An 18,540-nucleotide genomic window follows, 5' to 3' on the forward strand; every position below is an offset into this window, starting at 1 on the left:
AAGGACATTCAGAGACTTATCCCGAAGCCACTTCTGCATTGTCTTGGCTGTGTGCTTAGGGTTGTTGTCCTGTTGGAAGGTGAACCTTCACCCCAGTCTGATGTCCTGAGTGCTCTGGAGCAGGTTTTCATCAAGGATCTCTCTGTACTTTGCTCCATTCATCTTTCCCTCAATCCTGACTAGTCTCCCAGTCCCTGCCACTGAAAAACATCCCCACATCATGATTCTGCCACCACCATGCTTCACCGTAGAGATGGTGCCAGACGTGATGCTTGGCATTCAGGCCAAAGAGTTCAATCTTGGTTTCATCTGACCAGAGAATCCATAGAATCTTGTTTCTTATGGTCTGAGAGGCTTTAGGTGCCTTTTGTCAAACTCAAAGCAGGCTGTCATGTGCCTTTTACTGAGGAGTGGCTTCTGTCTGGCCACTCGACCATAAAGGCCTGATTGGTGGAGTGCTGCAGAGATGGTTTTCCTTCTGGAAGGTTCTCCCATCTCCACAGAGGAACTCTAGAGCTCTCTGAGTGACCATCGGGTTCTTTGTCACTTCTCTGACCAAGGCCCTTATCCCCTGATTGCTCAGTTTGGCCGTGGGGCCAGCTCTAGGAAGAGTCTTGGTGGTTCCCAACTTCTTCCATTAGGGTATTGTGTGTAGATTGCTGAGGATTTTTTTATTTATTTAATCAATTTTAGAATAAGGCTGTAACGTAACAAAATGGGTAAAAAGTCAAGCGGTCTGAATACTTTCCTTAAAACACTGTTTAGTGTATGTTTTTTAACAGCCGAACACATTGATGGGTTAATTTATATCCTGATCTTTATTCTGTAATAATATCCACTGTCTTTCACTTTGTTTTTCCATTCCACATGACCTCCCTCTATGTGGCTGACTTTGGCCTGAGTAAGATGAGTGTTGAGGTGGGACCAAGGGGATGGAAGGGAGACACCAGACAGACCAGACAGCACTTCTTCTCTACGTGTGACTCTGACTTCTACATGGCTCCAGAGGTGTGGGCTTGCCTCAGCTACACAGCCCAGGCAGACATCTTCTCCCTGGGGGGGGATGTTCTGGGCCGTCCTGGAGAGACTCACCTTCCTGGAGGAGGGATCCACACAGGAACAACTGTGTGAGTTAGGAACGGTGGGAAGTAAGGCTGGGAAATACCAGGGACCTCACGAGAAGATATCACGTTACTTGTGTGCCGATACGATATGTATTGCGATTCAATACTGTGATTTTTTTATTTATTGCGATTCGATGTTCCAAACCTATTGCTGTGTACGTTGAGTGTACAAAACATTAAGAACACCTTCCTAATATTGAGTTGAACCCCCTTTTGCCCGCAGAACAGCCTCAGTTCATCAGGTCATGGACTCTACAAGGTGTCGAAAGCGTTCCACAGGGATGCTGGCCCATGTTGACTCCAATGCTTCTCACAGTTGTGTCAAGTTGGCTGGATGTCCTTTGGGTGGTGGACCATTCTTGATAGACGCGGGAAACTGTTGAGCGTGCAAAAACCCAGCAGCGTTGCAGTTCTTGACACAAACCGGTGTGTACTACCTGGATTCACCTGGTCAGTCTATGTCATGGAAAGAGTAGGTGTTCTTAATGTTTTGTCTACTCAGTGTATATTTCTGGCTGCAGAGGGACAAGAGAGAGCCGTGAGTGCACAGGATTTGATCAGTTATGGGAATGAAAGCTCTGAAAACAAAAAAAAGAAGATGGATAACGAACAATGAAAGGAAAAATAGTTTTGATGCAGGAAAATAATGTTGAGATAGTCAAAACTAATAATATCCCCATGTGTAACTATTTACTTTTTCCCCCCGTCACTAGTGGGAAGAAAAGATGTCATTTTGTGTTTGTCTGCATTGTATTTGTATGTGTTTTTGCGTCCGTGTTCTATGTGTGTGTGTGTCGTCTCGACCTGTGGTGCCCAATGCAAAACTCATCTATGTTGACTCTCTGTAATAAAATGATGGCTAGGGAGGTTGGTTATTTCCTATATTCAGAGGGATTACTTATGCTATCCCCTGAATATGAATGTTCTGTTTTTCGGGGCTTTTCAGAGTCTGTGGAGGATGAAGCTGTGTAATACAGACTGATTTAATTCAGAGTAGCTCGTGTTGGACGAAAACACTCTGCTAAATAAAATACCTTCCTTCTCCGACCTCGTTTGAAGTGTTTGGTTTTTTTCTTCATTTTTTTTATTAACCTGAATTGAAATGGCTCTGTTACCGGAAGGGAATACTGGATTTTAATATAAGATGGCGAAACCAGGGCTCCATTATGTTTCCCATGGTCTGGTGGGTGACTTACGGAGGGAGGGACACTTCCCAGGCTGTTGACGTAGTGTCTCATTACTGTTGTTTTGTCTTCCCAGAACCAATGGATGGATGGACCGTAGTTCTACTACAGTAATTATTACAGTCGGTCATGTTCTCCTGGTTGAAGGATCAAGGTGACGGATGATTTTTGGTCGAACATACAAAGATTGTAGTCTCACGGACAGTAATACTGATATCGGTCCTGTACCCGTCTCCCTACAGATTGTATTCTCACAGACAGTAATACTGATATCTGTCCCTGTCCTGTACTCGTCTCCCTACAGATTGTAGTCTCACAGACAGTAATACTGATATCGGTCCCTGTCCTGTACCCGTCTCCCTACAGATTGTAGTCTCACGGACAGTAATACTGATATCGGTCCTGTACCCGTCTCCCTACAGATTGTAGTCTCACATACAGTAATACTGATATCTGTCCCTGTCCTGTACTCGTCTCCCTACAGATTGTAGTCTCACAGACAGTAATACTGATATCTGTCCTGTACCCGTCTCCCTACAGATTGTAGTCTCACAGACAGTAATACTGATATCTGTCCTGTACCCGTCTCCCTACAGATTGTAGTCTCACAGACAGTAATACTGATATCTGTCCTGTGCAAGTCTCCCTACAGGTGTGTATGTGTGTAAGGTCCGCTGGCTGATACCCCTGGGCGAGGCGTTGTGTGAGAGCCCAGACCTCCAGGTGTGTAACCCCATGAAGTCCCACCACCACCCCCCCTCTCTACTGCCCCCTCCTGGCCAGGCTGTCTGCACCCTGCTACTGGACATTCTGGCCTCAGACCCTGACGCCCGGCCCACCGCCGCCCAGCTGGAAGACAAGGTCCGCTCTGCCATGGAGGAGGACGTACAGTGGCATGGACACAGTTAGCGTCCCGTAACCACCCTATTCCCTACCTTGTGCATTACGTTAGACCAGAGTCCCCATGGTATTTTTGTCAAAAGTAGTTAATTGTATTTGTATTTATTGTGGATCCCCATTAGTTCCTGTCAAGGCAGCAGCTACTCTTCCTGGGGTTTATTATGGATCCCCATTCGTTCCTGCCAAGGCAGCAGCTACTCTTCCTGTGGTTTATTATGGATCCCCATTAGTTCCTGTCAAGGCAGCAGCTACTCTTCCTGGGGTTTATTATGGATCCCCTTTAGTTCCGGCCAAGGCAGCAGCTACTCTTCCTGGGGTTTATTATGGATCCCCATTAGCTGTTGCCAAGGCAGCAGCTACTCTTCCTGGGGTTTATTATGGGTCCCCATTAGCTGTTGCCAAGGCAGCAGCTACTCTTCCTGGGGTTTATTATGGATCCCCATTAGTTCCTGTCAAGGCAGCAGCTACTCTTCCTGGGGTTTATTATGGATCCCCATTAGTTCCTGCCAAGGCAGCAGCTACTCTTCCTGGGGTTTATTATGGATCCCCATTAGTTCCTGCCAAGGCAGCAGCTACTCTTCCTGGGGTTTATTATGGATCCCCTTTAGTTCCGGCCAAGGCAGCATATACACTTCCTAGGGTTTATTATGGATCCTCATTAGTTCCTGCCAAAGCAGCAGCTACTCTACCTGGGGTTTATTATGGATCCCCATTACTTCCTGCCAAGGCAGCAGCTACTCTGCCTGGGGTTTATTATGGATCCCCTTTAGTTCCTGCCAAGGCAGCAGCTACTCTTCCTGTGGTTTATTATGGATCCCCATTAGTTCCTGCCAAGGCAGCAGCTACACATCCTGGGGTTTATTATGGATCCCCATTAGCTGTTGCCAAGGCAGCAGCTACTCTCCCTGGGGTTTATTATGGATCCCCATTAGTTCCTGCCAAGGCAGTAGCTACTCTTCCTGGGGTTTATTATGGATCCTCATTAGTTCCTGCCAAAGCAGCAGCTACTCTTCATGGGGTTTATTATGGATCCCCATTAGTTCCTGCCAAGGCAGTAGCTATTCTTCCTGGGGTTTATTATGGATCCTCATTAGTTCCTGCCAAAGCAGCAGCTACTCTACCTGGGGTTTATTATGGATCCCCATTACTTCCTGCCAAGGCAGCAGCTACTCTGCCTGGGGTTTATTATGGATCCCCTTTAGTTCCTGCCAAGGCAGCAGCTACTCTTCCTGTGGTTTATTATGGATCCCCATTAGTTCCTGCCAAGGCAGCAGCTACACTTCCTGGGGTTTATTATGGATCCCCATTAGTTCCTGCCAAGGCAGCAGCTACTTTTCCTGGGGTTTATTAATGATCCTCATTAGTTCCTGCCAAGGCAGCAGCTACTCTTCCTGGGGTTTATTATGGATCCCCTTTAGTTCCTGCCAAGGCAGCAGCTACTCTTCCTGTGGTTTATTATGGATCCCCATTAGTTCCTGCCAAGGCAGCAGCTACACATCCTGGGGTTTATTATGGATCCCCATTAGCTGTTGCCAAGGCAGCAGCTACTCTCCCTGGGGTTTATTATGGATCCCCATTAGTTCCTGCCAAGGCAGTAGCTACTCTTCCTGGGGTTTATTATGGATCCTCATTAGTTCCTGCCAAAGCAGCAGCTACTCTTCATGGGGTTTATTATGGATCCCCATTAGTTCCTGCCAAGGCAGTAGCTATTCTTCCTGGGGTTTATTATGGATCCTCATTAGTTCCTGCCAAAGCAGCAGCTACTCTACCTGGGGTTTATTATGGATCCCCATTACTTCCTGCCAAGGCAGCAGCTACTCTGCCTGGGGTTTATTATGGATCCCCTTTAGTTCCTGCCAAGGCAGCAGCTACTCTTCCTGTGGTTTATTATGGATCCCCATTAGTTCCTGCCAAGGCAGCAGCTACACTTCCTGGGGTTTATTATGGATCCCCATTAGCTGTTGCCAAGGCAGCAGCTACTCTCCCTGGGGTTTATTATGGATCCCCATTAGTTCCTGCCAAGGCAGCAGCTACTCTTCCTGGGGTTTATTATGGATCCCCATTAGTTCCTGCCAAGGCAGCAGCTACTTTTCCTGGGGTTTATTAATGATCCTCATTAGTTCCTGCCAAGGCAGCAGCTACTCTTCCTGGGGTTTATTATGGATCCCCATTAGTTCCTGCCAAGGCAGCAGCTACTCTTCCTGGGGTTTATTATGGATTCCCTTTAGTTCCTGCCAAGGCAGCAGCTACACTTCCTGGGGTTTATTATGGATCCCCATTAGCTGTTGCCAAGGCAGCAGCTACTCTTCCTGGGGTTTATTATGGATCCCCATTAGCTGTTACCAAGGCAGCATCTACACTTCCTGGGGATTATTATGGATCCCCATTAGTTCCTGCCAAGGTAGCAGCTACTCTTCCTGGGGTTTATTATGGATCCCCATTAGTTCCTGCCAAGGCAGCAGCTACTCTTCCTCGGGTTTATTATGGATCCCCATTAGTTCCTGCCAAGGCAGCAGCTACTCTTCCTGTGGTTTATTGTGGATCCCCATTAGTTCCTGCCAAAGCAGCAGCTACACTTCCTGGGGTTTATTATGGATCCCCATTAGTTCCTGCCAAGGCAGCAGTTCCTCTTCCTGGGGTTTATTACGGATCCTCATTAGTTCCTACCAAGGCAGCAGCTACTCTTCCTGGGGTTTATTACGGATCCCCATTAGTTCCTGACAAGGCAGCAGCTACTCTTCCTGGGGTTTATTATAGATCCTCATTAGTTCCTACCAAGGCAGCAGCTACTCTTCCTGGGGTTTATTACGGATCCCCATTAGTTCCTGCCAAGGCAGCAGCTACTCTTCCTGGGGTTTATTATGGATCCCCATTAGTTCCTGTCAAGGCAGCAGGTCAGAAATTGTTCCAAATCTGAACACCAAATATTTAATCTTCCATCAACTATTTCATTAATCATGGCGTACACGTATTGAATTTTATTTGAAGGTAACGTGATTTAATAAATACATATTTATGGAGCTTGACTGTCTGTGATTTTAATCAATATGATACTCAGTTCATTCTTACAATGGCTTTATTATGTCAACTGAGCAGGTGAGATTGTTTTGTTGTTGTCAGTTTAGATCGAGTACATTTTCGGTCCTGTCATGAACTCTTGTTGCTCAGCAACAACCCAGACATTGTGAGAGTCCAACGGCGTTTCGTGGGATATTGTCATCAGAACCCCTTCAGGCTATGCTTTAGTTTCTATGATCACGGCCAATCGCAGCCAGCTCCAGAGTACACTGTGTGCAATAATCACCCAGATGTTATCACCACCAATCCTCAACTCATCTCATCAAAATGATGTTTTCTCTCTCTGGTGTGTGTGTGTGTGTGTGTGTGTGTGTGTGTGTGTGTGTGTGTGTGTGTGTGTGTGTGTGTGTGTGTGTGTGTGTGTGTGTGTGTGTGTGTGTGTGTGTGTGTGTGTGTGTGTGTGTGTGTGTGTGTGTGTGTGTGTGTGTGTTTTTTCCCCAATGTACTGTACTGCAGTGGTTCACTGGCTGTATTTTAAAAAGCATTCCATCATCAACAGGAAATGAACCCCATCCATTCGTCTGGATGATATATCCGTTGTGTGACTAGAGATGTTAGTAATGGGCATCGGTCTAGTCGTGAACGTCCAGGACAGAGGACAGAGCAGAGATGAACATCTAGCGAACGCTATTTAGTAAATAAAACATATATATATATATACAGTACCAGTCAAAAGTTTGGACACACCTACTTATTCCAGGGTTTTCTTTATTTTCTACATTGTAGAATAATAGTGAAGACATCAAAACTATGAAATAACACATATGGAATCATGTAGTAACCAAAAAAGTGTTATATATTTGAGATTCCTTTACATTGATGACAGCTTTGCACACTCTTGGTATTCTCTCAACCAGCTTCATGAGGTAGTCACCTGGAATGCATTTCAATTAACAGGTGTGCCTTGTTAAAAGTGTTTGTGGAATTTCTTTCCTTCAAAATGTGTTTGAGCCAATCAGTTGTGTTGTGTCAAGGTAGGGGTGGTTTACAGAAGGTAGCCCTGTTTGGTAAAACACCAAGTCCATATTATGGCAAGAACAGCTCAAATAAACAAAGAGAAACAACAGTCCATCATTACTTTAAGACATGAAGGTCAGTCAATCGGGAAAATTTCAAGAACTTTAAAAGTTTCTTCAAGTGCAGTCGCAAAAACCATCAAGCGCTATGATGAAACTGGCTCTCATGACGACGCCACAGGCAAGGAAGACCCAGAGTTCCCTCTATAAGTTCATTAGAGTTAACTGCACCTCAGAATGCAGCCCAAATAAATGCTTCACAGAGTTCAAGTAACAAACACATCTCAACATCAACTGTTCAGAGGAGACTGCATGAATCAGGCCTTCATGGTCGAATTGCTGCAAAGAAACGACTACTAAAGGGCACCAATAAGACAAAGAGACTTGTTTGGGCAAAGAAACATGACCAATGGACATTAGACCGGTGGAAATCTGTCCTTTGGTCTGATGAGTCCAAATTTGAGATTTTTGGTTCCAACTACTGTATCTTGTGAGATGCAGAGTAGATGAATGGATGATCTCGGCATGTGTGGTTATCACCGTGAAGCATGGAGGAGGAGGTGTGGGGGTGCTTTGCTGGTGACACTGTCTGTGATTTATTTAGAATTCAAGGCACACTTAACCAGCATGGCTACCACAGCATTCTGCAGCGATACGCCATCCCATCTGGTTTGCGCTTATTGGGACTATCATTTGTTTTTCAACAGGACAATGACCCAAAACCCACCTCTGGGCTGTGTAAGGGCTATTTGACCAAGAAGGAGAGTGATGGAGTGCTGCATCAGATGACCTGACCTCCACAATCACCCGACCTCAATCCAATTGAGATGGTTTGGGATGAGTTGGACCGCAGAGTGAAGGAAAAGCAGCCAACAATGGCTCAGCATATGTGGGAACTCCTTCAAGACCGTTGGAAAAGCATTCCAGGCGAAGCTCGTTGAGAGAATGCCAAGAGTGTGCAAAGCTGTCATCAAGGCAAAGGGTGGCTACTTTTGAAGAATCTGAAATATGACATATATTTTGATTTGTTTAACACTTTTTTGGCTCCTACATGATTCCATATGTATTATTTCATAGTTATGTCTTCACTATTCTACAATGTAGAAAATATTACAAATAAAGAAAACCCTTGAATGAGTAGGTGTCCAAACTTTTAACAGGTACTGCATATGTTTTATTGTCAAATACAACAGATAGTTGCAGTGAAATGTGTTTTACAGTGTCAGCCATAGTAGTAAAGTGTCTCTGGAGCAAATTAGGGTTAAGTGCCTGACAGCTCAGGTATTCGTGCCAGCAACCTTTCGGTTATTGACCCAATGCTGTACGTGCCACCACACTTGGTGACATTTACAGTCAATTATTTACTGAATTCCCATGTAAAAATAACAGTAACATCTTTTATAAACGTATTTTGCCTAGAATTACTTACAGGCAAATGTCGACTGCATTATCTACCAAGAGAATTTTCTTCGATTATAATCACAGCTGTGTATATACCCGCCCTGTGCAACTGGGTCCTGGACTTTCTGACAGGCCGCCCCCAGGTGGTGAGGGTAGGAAACAACATCTCCACCCCGCTGATCCTCAACACTGGGGCCCCACAAGGGTGCGTTCTCAGCCCTCTCCTGTACTCCCTGTTCACCCATCACTGCGTGGCCAAGCACACCTCCAACTAAAGCATCAAGTTTGCAGACGACACTACAGTGGTAGGTTTGATTACCAACAACGACGAGACGGCCTACAGGGGGGAGGTGAGGGCCCTCGGAGTGTATTGTCAGGAAAATAACCTCACACTTAACATCAACAAAACAAAGGAGATGATCGTGGACTTCAGGAAACAGCAGAGGGAGCACCCCCTTATCCATATCGACGGGACAGTAGTGGAGAAGGTGGAAAGTTTTTAGTTCCTCGGTGTACACATCACGGACAAACTAAAATGGTCCACCCACACAGACAGCGCAGTGAAGAAGGCGCAACAGCGCCTCTTCAACCTCAGGAGGCTGAAGAATTTTGGCTTGTCACCAAAAACACTCACAAACATTTACAGATGCACAATTGAGAGCATCCTGTCAGGGTTTATCACTTCCTGGTACGGTAACTGCAGCGCCCTGAACCGTAAGGCTCTCCAGAGGGTAGTGCTGTCTGCACAACACATCACCGGGGGCAACTACCTGCCCTCCAGGACACCTACACCACCTGATGTCACAGGAAGGCCAAAAAGATCATCAAGGACAACAACCACCCAAGCCACTGCCTGTTCACCCCGCTATCATCCAGAAGGCGAGGTCAGTACAGGTGTATCAAAACTGGGACCGAGAGACTGAAAAACAGCTTCTATCTCAAGGCCATCAGACTGTTAAACAGCCATCGCTAACATTGAGTGTCTGCTGCCAATAGACTGACTCAATCTCTAGCCACTTTAATAATAAAAATTGGATGTAATAAATGTATCACTAGTCACTTTAAACTATGCCACTTTATATAATGTTTACATACCCTACATTACTCATCTCATATGTATATACTGTACTCTATACCATCTACTGCATTTTGCCTATGCCTTTCGGCCATCGCTCATCCATATATTTATATGTACATATTCTTATTCATTCCTTTACACTTGTGTGTATAAGGTAGTTGTTGTGAAATTGTTAGATTACTTGTTAGATATTACTGCATGGTCAGAACTAGAAGCACAAGAATTTCGCTACACTCGCATTAACATCTGCTAACATGTGTATGTGACCAATTTGATTTGATTTGAGCTTCATATTCCTAGCTGGAATCTTTCCATTTACTGTGAATTTGTGAGAAAAGAAAAATGGAATCCCCATTAGCTAACGTTGTAACGTTAGCTAATCTTCCTGGGATCCAACACCAATTAACAAGTAGACAATACAGACAATTAAAATATCTGACAGGAAACACATTTAACATTTAGTTGATGCTATCTGTGCATGCTTTCAGACATAGTAAATACAGTTCCTAATGCCTTATTGATGAGGAATAAGACATGGGCCATTCCCCAAGTCCCCAGTATCATGTTGTTCAGTTTAAATGACATGGGCCATTCTCCAAGTCCCCAGTATCATGTTGTTCAGTTTAAATGACATGGACCATTCTCCAAGTCCCCAGTATCATGTTGTTCAGTTTAAATGACATGGGCCATTCTCCAAGTCCCCAGTATCATGTTGTTCAGTTTAAATGACATGGACCATTCCCCAAGTCCCCAGTATCATGTTGTTCAGTTTAAATGACATGGGCCATTCTCCAAGTCCCCAGTATCATGTTGTTCAGTTTAAATGACATGGACCATTCTCCAAGTCCCCAGTATCATGTTGTTCAGTTTAAATGACATGGACCATTCTCCAAGTCCCCAGTATCATGTTGTTCAGTTTAAATGACATGGGCCATTCTCCAAGTCCCCAGTATCATGTTGTTCAGTTTAAATGACATGGACCATTCCCCAAGTCCCCAGTATCATGTTGTTCAGTTTAAATGACATGGGCCATTCCCCAAGTCCCCAGTAGCATGTTGTTCAGTTTAAATGACATGGGCCATTCCCCAAGTCCCCAGTAGCATGTTGTTCAGTTTAAATGACATGGGCCATTCCCCAAGTCCCCAGTATCATGTTGTTCAGTTTAAATGACATGGACCATTCTCCAAGTCCCCAGTATCATGTTGTTATGTCTCAGGAACTATATCACTATACTCATAATCCAAGCTGAATATTATTTCTAGCCTGGTCTCAAATCTGTGTATGCTGTCATTCCACTCCTTGTCATGCCAAACATGACGAGTGCCATGATGGCACAAACTGACTGGTACTGTACCCAGTCTATAATATTTCCAATGTATTTTATGGCAAATGTACTTGAGACTTGCTCCGTGTCAGCCATGGGAGTTCCTTGAATGTTACACTTATCACTCACTCAGCCCAGCTGGAGATGACCCTCGTAAAAACGTACAGAGTTCAGAAATCTGGAACCCTGAAATATGTTTTGCCCTTCGTGCCTGCTCCCATACCCTTATAATTCTGTATTTCTTTGTGACTAATTTGTATACAGCTAGACCAGAAAAGCAACATCTCCGATTGGCAGATGAATGGCAACCCTGATTAGAAGCACCTGCTGCTCATTTTGTTGTTCTTTACAAATGCTGTTTTGAATTCAAATTAAAATGTACCTACACATTTGAAGAAGGCTGTAAAGCTGAAATGTTTGTGTACGCTCTCCCCGATGCAGTGAAATAATGAAGTAAGCTTTATGCGACATCTTTTTGAGTGCGAACCAATTACACCTCTTAGTTCCCCTGAAATAGGGCCTCATTAACAAAATGGACAGCAGACCGAGTCAGAGGAGGCTGGTGGGATGAGCTATAGGAGGATGGGCTCATTGTAATGGATGGAATGGAATTCATGGAACGGTTTTAAACACCTGGAAACCACATGTTTGACTCCATTCCATTAATTCCATTCCAGCCAATTGCAATGAGCCCATCCTCCTATAGCTCCTCCCACCAGCCTCCACTGGTCTGCATCCAAAAATCGCTGAAGCTGGAGACTTATATTTCCCTCACTAACTTTAAACATCAGCTATCTGAGCAGCTAACCGATCGCTGCAGCTGTAAATAGTCCATCTGTAAATAGCCCACCAAATCTACATACCTCATCCCCATATTGTTTTTATTTACTTTTCTGCTCTTTTGCACACCAGTATTTCTACTTGCACACCATCATCTGCTCATCTATCACTCCAGTGTTAATCTGCTAAATTGTAAATTATTTCACTACTATGGCCTATTTATTGCCTTACCTCCTCATGCCATTAGACTTTCTTTTTTTTCTATTGTGTGATTGACTGTATGTTTGTTTATTCCATGTAACTCTGTTGTTGTTCTTTGTGTCGCACTGCTTTGCTTTATCTTGGCCAGGTCACAGTTGTAAATGAGAACTTGTTCTCAACTAACCTACCTGGTTAAATAAAGGGGAAATAACAAACAAAAAATGCACCCTATTCCCTATGTAGTGCACTATTTTTGACCATAGCCCATTGAGACCTGGTCCAATGTAGTGCACTATATAGGGTACTATTTGGAACACAAGACAGCCTGCAGCTGAGAGTGGAGGGAGGATGGAGAGAGACTAGTGGCAGGGACCAGGGACAGGGACCAAGGACAGGGACCAGGGACCAGGGACCAGGGACAGGGACCAGGGACCAAGGACAGGGCCCAGGGACCAGGGACAGGGACCAAGGACAGGGACCAGGGTTTGAAAGAGAGCAGCCCGGCTCTGTGTTATTGCTGACCCGTTACCCACTGAATTCTGTGCATTAATTTAAATAGAAAAACTTGAAGTGTTGAATCTTGCATTGTTTTGTACATCAGCTCATACACCTCATTCCATGGAATAGATACATGAAAAATCTGTTGCCAGTGTTTACCAAAGCCCGATGCGTAATGTAGACGCTGGGAGGAAGCAAGTGATGAGTTCAATAACAAACTAAACATGGCGCAATAAACGAAACAAGAGTCACATACAAAACAAAACAACATCAATACCGCCTGGGGAATAAACCTAAGGGAGTGCCAGATATAAGGGGAGGTCATGAGAGAGGAAATGGAGTCCAGGTGTGCCTCATCATGAGGAGCAGGTGCGCGTAATGATTGATGCCAGGTGCGCGTAATAATGGTTGCCAGGACCGGTGGTTTAGTAAACCGTCGACGTCGAACACAGGAGAGGGGGAGCAGGAGCATACGTGACACAATGCCAGCTGTGGATACGTGTGGTTGCCTTTTGTAATTATCATACTTCAATCGTATGGTCTTTTGTTCTGATGCTGCCACAGTTAAATTAGCATTGCACTTGGCCCTTCCACTGTATTGTAATTCCCATTATTTTTGTGTCCATCCATTTTCCACTGTTAATAGCGTTGATCCCAATAGCAGCCTAAAACATTATTCTAGTCCAGTCTAGATTATAATACTTTTTGTGTTGTGGACATGTGGTGGTGTGACAGTATTATATGATGTACTGTTTTATATTTTGTTTTATATGTAATATAAGTGTCTTAATGTGTCTGGACCCCAGGAAGAGCAGCTGCTGCCTTGGCAGAAACTAATGGGGGTCCATAATAAATCCCAGGAAGAGTAGCCGCTGCCTAGGCAGGAACTAATGGGGATCCATAATAAACCCCAGGAAGAGTAGCTGCTGCCTTGGCAGGAACTAATGGGGATCCATAATAAATACAAAAACAAATAAGCTCAGTGATTAATAACAGCAATAAATCACATACTTTCCAGTCATGAATAATTCAAGAATTAGATTGCATGTAGCACATGATTGGCCGTTTTCCCAGACACAGATCTTCCTTCTCAATAAAGATTGTAAAACCAGTCAGAGACATAGTATTTATTGTAATGAACTGTACTTTTTAGTGGGGACAAAACAGCGTTTTAGAATCTCACACTTCAAGAAGCATGTCAGTCTGATGTGTTGGGGTGCTGCAGTGAGTAGGGGCTCTGATTCCAATCAATAGTCAGTCTGGTGTGTTCTATTGTTGTAGAAGACGCACCAACATTCTATTGTTGTAGAAGATGCACCAACATTCTATTGTTGTAGAAGACGCACCAACATTCTATTGTTGTAGAAGACGCACCAACATTCTATTGTTGTAGAAGATGCACCAACATTCTATTGTTGTAGAAGACGCACCAACATTCTATTGTTGTAGAAGATGCACCAACATTCTATTGTTGTAGAAGCAGCAGCACATAATAGGTTGAGCGTGTGTGTGTGTGTGTGCGTGCGTGCGTGTGTGTGTGTGATAACAAATAATAATGTGTGTGTCCTCCTCTGATAACATAGGCCAGACTGAGGCTGCACCATGACTCATTGTGGTGTGTGTGTGTGTGTGTGTGTGTGTGTGTGTGTCTGTGTCTGTGTCTGTGTCTGTGTGTCTGGGCATGTGTGTGAGACAATGCACAGACATGTTTGTGATACTTCTAATCAAGCCTCTGATCGCAAATACAGTTAACTACCTGCAGAAGATGGGTTCTGTCACACTTCACTAGTATTTATCTATCAGGAAAGGCCCTCCATGTTCCATAATCATATTTCACATCCCATTGACAGAGACACTACGTGACCAGAAGTATGTGGACACCTGCTCTTTTGCTGCTATAACAGCCTCCTCTCTTTTGGGAAGACTTTCTACTAGATATCTGCATTCACATACAGTGGAATAATACTATTCATATCAATGAATAATGTAATTCCTTCAACTAGTTCTGTAGAGCATTCAGTCCCCCAAAGACATGGTGTGTGTGTGTGTGTGTGTGTGTGTGTGTGTGTGTGTGTGTGTGTGTGTGTGTGTGTGTGTGTGTGTGTGTGTGTGTGTGTGTGTGTGTGTGTGTGTGTGTGTGTGTGTGTGTGTGTGTGTGTGTGTGTGTGTGTGTGTGTGTGTGTGTGTGTGAGTTACGGCTTTAATCACCTCTTCTGTTTTCTAACTGAATGGTGCTTCTGTGAGGTCGCTGTTCCGTTGCTAATTATCAAAACGGCTCTTGTAATTATCTCTGATTGGGGTCAAAGCCTCTCGTTTAGTTGCAAAGTCTGTGTGTCAGCATGTCACAGAGAGAGAGAGAGAGACATTCTCCACAGTGTTTTAGTTCTATCTCCATTTAATAAATAGTAGACTCTTTCATGAATCATTATTTGTTTGTGGACTGGAGCCGAGCTCTTATTGAAGTCCACAGCGTTCTTTTCTACCCCCCCCCACCCACCCCCACCATCCTTATCTTTTAAAGCTTAGCAAACAGGAAAGAGAATGACATATCGATACATCTGTCTCCTGGGCTGACCCATGTTCAGTCCACAGTCAGTTTCTTCATGCCTTTTATTGTATCAACAAGGAGCTATTCAAAGGAAATATGTTGGGAGCTGGTACACCTGTGATTGTGTGTGTGTTTTTTTGTGTGATTGTTTGTGCGTGTGGTAGATGTAAGACAGACTGGAAGTGACGGTGAGGGTGGGGGCGCGGGGGCGGGGGCGGGGGCGGGCTGGGTTGAGGAAGGTGATATGACATTGGGAAAGCTCGCTGAGTTTAATGCGTCCATCATAAAGGTGAACAGACCGTAGGGATAGGCCACTCTGTTGAATATCTTTGTAATTTGTCATTGGATTCCTATCTAAAAGTTTCATACTACTGCATTTTTTTTGTGTATGTACTATTTCCGTAGGACTTTATGTATTACTGTGTGACGTCAGGGGTTGTTATGAGGTTTAAGACGTTGTTATGAGGTGAATTAGAACGCAGTGTTCATTCTCACCGCCGCAACGTGCCTCCAGGGGATACATATCCACTGACATAGATGATTAGATAGTGTAGTCTATGGGGTTTTTGTGTTATTGGGTTGGATGTTACCAAGGGTGGAAACCAATTACACATTGACTGTTTGCTTATTTGTGTTCCTTCATAATTCTAATTTAGCAAAGATTCATAAGATCAAACTGGGTATGAAAATATGATTTTGACCATGACATAACACCGGTAAAGAATGTATTTTTGGTGCTTATCCGTAAATATATATATATTTTAAATGCTAGTCAATGTGGCTAATAATCGTACTTAGGATTTGTGCCCGATTTCTCTCTCTCTCTTTTTCTCTCTTTCTTTCTCTCTGTCTATATACAGTTGAAGTCGGAAGATTACATACACTTAGGTCGGAGTCATTAAAACTCGTTTTTCAAACACTCTACAAATTTGTTGTTAATAAACTATAGTTTTGGCAAGTCGGTTAGGACATCTACTTTGTGCATGACACAAGTCATTTTTCCAACAATTGTTTACAGACAGATTATTTCACTTATAATTCACTGTATCACAATTCCAGTGGGTCAGAAGTTTACATACACTAAGTTGACTGTGCCTTTAAACGACTTGGAATATTCCAGAAAATTATGTCATGGCTTTAGAAGCTTCTGATAGCCTAAGTAACATAACTTGAGTCAATTTGAGGTGTACCTGTGGATGTATTCCAAGGCCTACCTTCAAACTCAGTGCCTCTTTGCTTGACATCATGGGAAAATCAAAATAAATCAGCCAAGACCTCAGAAAAAAATGGTAGACCTCCACAAGTCTGGTTCATCCTTGGGAGCAATTTCCAAACGCCTGAAGGTACCACGTTCATCTGTACAAACAATAGTACGCAAGTATAAACACCATGGGACCACGCAGCCGTTATACTGCTCAGGAAGGAGACTCGTTTTGTCTCCTAGAGATGAACGTACTTTGGTGCGGAAAGTGCAAATCAATCCCAGAACAACAGCAAAGGACCTTGTGAAGATGCTGGAGGAAACCGATACAAAAGTATCTATATCCACAGTAAAACAAGTTCTATATCGACATAACCTGAAAGGCCGCTCAGCAAGGAAGAAGCCATTGCTCCAAAACTGACATTAAAAAGCCAGACTATGGTTTGCAACAAAGATCGTTCTTTTTGGAGAAATGTCCTCTGGTCTGATGAACAAAAATATAACTGTTTGGCCATAATGACCATTGTTATGTTTGGAGGAAAAAGGGGGAGGCTTGCAAGCCGACGAACACCATCCCAAACGTGAAGCACGGGGGTGGCAGCATCATGTTGTGGGGGTGCTTTGCTGCAGGAGGGACTGGTGCACTTCACAAAACAGATGGCATCATGAGGGAGGAAAATTATGTGGATATATTGAAGCAACATCTCAAGACATCAGTCAGGAAGTTAAAGCTTGGTCACAAATGGGTCTTCCAAATGGGCAATGACCCCAAGCATATTTCCAAAGTTGTGGCAAAATGGCTTAAGAACGACAAAGTTAAGGTATTGGAGTGGCCATCACAAAGCCCTGACCTCAATCCTATAGAAAGTTTGTGGGCAGAACTGAAGAAGCGTGTGCGAACAAGGAGGCCTACAAACCTGACTCAGTTACACCAGCTCTTTCAGGAGGAATGGGCCAAAATTCACCGAACTTATTGTGGGAAGCTTGTGGAAGGCTACCCGAAACATTTGACCCAAGTTAAACAATCTAAAGGCAATGCTACCAAATACTAATTGAGTGTATGTAAACTTCTGACCCACTGGGAATGTGATGAAAGAAATAAAAGCTGAAATAAATAATTCTCTCTACTATTATTCTGACATTTCACATTCTTAAAATAAAGTGGTGATCCTTACTAACCTAAAACAGGGGATTTTTACTAGGATTAAATGTCAGGAACTGTGAAAAACTGAGTTTAAATGTATTTGGCTAAGGTGTATGTAAACTTCTGACTTCAACTGTATCTATCTATCTCGCTCTCTCTCAGAGATAGAAGAGAGCAGAGATAGCAGAGAGCAGAGATACTGATAGAAGAGAGCAGATATAGTACAGAGAAAATATTGCAAAGAGCAGAGATAGCAGAGAGCAGAGATACTGATAGAAGAGATAGCAGAGAGTAGACATATCAGAGAGCAGAGATATTGATAGAAGAGATAGCAGAGAGTAGAGATATCAGAGAGCAGAGATACTGATAGAAGAGATAGAAGAGAGCAGAGATATCAGAGAGCAGAGATACTGATAGAAGAGAGCAGATATAGTACAGAGAAAAGATTGTAAAGAGCAGAAATACCAGAGAGCAGAGATACCAGAGAGCAGAGATAGCAGATAGCAGAGATAGTAGAGCACATAGATTGTAAAGAGCAGAGATAGCAGATATATGAGAGTGCAGAGATAGCAAATAGCAGAGATTAAAAATAGCAGAGAGAGCGAGAGATCAGAGATAGCAGATATAGTAGAGATAGCAGAAAGCAAAGATAGTAGAGAGCAATGGTAGCAGAGATAATAGTGAGTATAGATAGTAGAGATTAGAGATAGCAGAGTAGAGATAGTAGAGAGCCGAGAGAGCAGCTGTAGCAGAAATAGCAGAAAGATCAGTGATAGTTTATTGAATAGATAGCATATCTAGCAGAGATAGCAGAGAGTAGAGAGCAAAGATAGTAGAGAGCAGATAGCAGAGATAGCAGAGAGCAGAGATAGTATAGATAGTAGAGATAGCTGAGATAGTATAGAGCAGAGATAGCAGAGAGTGGAGATATCAGAGATAGCACGGAGCTGAGATAGCAGAGAGCACAGATAGCAGAGAGGAGAGATAGTAGAGAGCAGAGATAGCATATAGCAGAGATGACATAGGTAGCAGAGAGCAGAGATATTAGAGAGTAGAGATAGTA

The 18,540-nt window shown here is 43.7% G+C and overlaps 1 pseudogene; it reads left to right on the forward strand.

Annotated features, from left to right (window-relative positions):
* Positions 1-867: 867 nt before the first annotated feature.
* Positions 868-3,217, forward strand: LOC139555789 (serine/threonine-protein kinase 35-like; annotated as a pseudogene).
* Positions 3,218-18,540: the final 15,323 nt, after the last annotated feature.

This window comes from Salvelinus alpinus, chromosome 27 (genome assembly GCF_045679555.1).
Source record: "Salvelinus alpinus chromosome 27, SLU_Salpinus.1, whole genome shotgun sequence".
NCBI classification, from domain to species: Eukaryota; Metazoa; Chordata; class Actinopteri; order Salmoniformes; family Salmonidae; genus Salvelinus; species Salvelinus alpinus.